Source organism: Propithecus coquereli, unplaced genomic scaffold (genome assembly GCF_000956105.1).
Source record: "Propithecus coquereli isolate 6110/MARCELLA unplaced genomic scaffold, Pcoq_1.0 Scaffold213, whole genome shotgun sequence".
In the NCBI taxonomy this organism is placed as follows: domain Eukaryota; kingdom Metazoa; phylum Chordata; class Mammalia; order Primates; family Indriidae; genus Propithecus; species Propithecus coquereli.
In genome coordinates, this window is record NW_012146412.1 from 1280908 (window position 1) to 1281880 (window position 973).

General features: G+C 40.0%; 1 protein-coding gene across 3 annotated transcripts in view; it reads right to left on the bottom strand.

Moving 5' to 3' along the window:
* The window catches only part of LIAS (lipoic acid synthetase), an 18925-nt gene that overhangs the window by 16265 nt on the left and 1687 nt on the right, over nt 1-973 (bottom strand). The window lies entirely within an intron of this gene.

The window sequence follows — 973 nt, forward strand, 5'->3', positions numbered from 1 at the left end:
CCGGGTTGACAAATGGTGGGGAAATAGAAAGGAACTGGCTACCGTGCGCACTATTTGTAGTCATGTACAGAACATGATCAAGGGTGTTACACTGGTAAGCAGCTGATCAGACTCCTTTGTTTCGGAACAGGAGGTTTCTTACCTGTACTGTATGTATACAACATAAATATGTGTCTGCTGCAGAGAATGGATTGTGCATGTCATTTGGGAAATACGTGAACTCTAGAACTTGGCAGATAGACATCCTTGGGTATTTAGGATTAAATGATAAATGTGAATGAAGACTAGATGATAGGTGCAGTTTTTTAAAAGTAGGCTGATGGTGATATTCACCCAAAGATTCACACTTTCACATATTTTTATAGGAAATCTGCTACAGCTGCAGCACGTAGGGTAGGCTTTGATTACTAGTTGGTATGTATCTCACCAACAGGACTCCTTTTAGGGATAGAAAAAGATCTAATCTCTGAGCTTCCTGCACATTTCTTAAACGTACATTTGATAACTGATGCCACTATTCTCTCCAGTCCCCTTCCTCCCAAGATAAATTCATGCTGAAATGGTTTTATTTGCATTAAAACCTAGCCCTTCTAGGGTGTACCTGATAGTGGCACTCTGTACTTCTGTTACAAACCTGTTAAGATCTCGTTTTTTCCCTTTCCACTCTTGTTCCCAAACTAAGTTCCTTGAAGGCAAGGGGCCTGTCTTGTTTGGTTTGATAGCCTCAATTCCTGCCATCTTGGTGTGGGTGACAGAAAATCTCGATAATGAGTGCTAAGTGAGAATTGTTACCAAGTAATTATAAGCATCTTACAAAATTCAAAAACTGGATTTTAAACAATTTCTTAGCCTTGCTAATAGCTTGTTTGTTTAACACAGGGCTTCCGTTACAAGATGAGGTCTGTGTATGCTCACTTCCCCATCAACGTCGTTATCCAGGAGAATGGGTCTCTTGTTGAAATACGAAATTTCT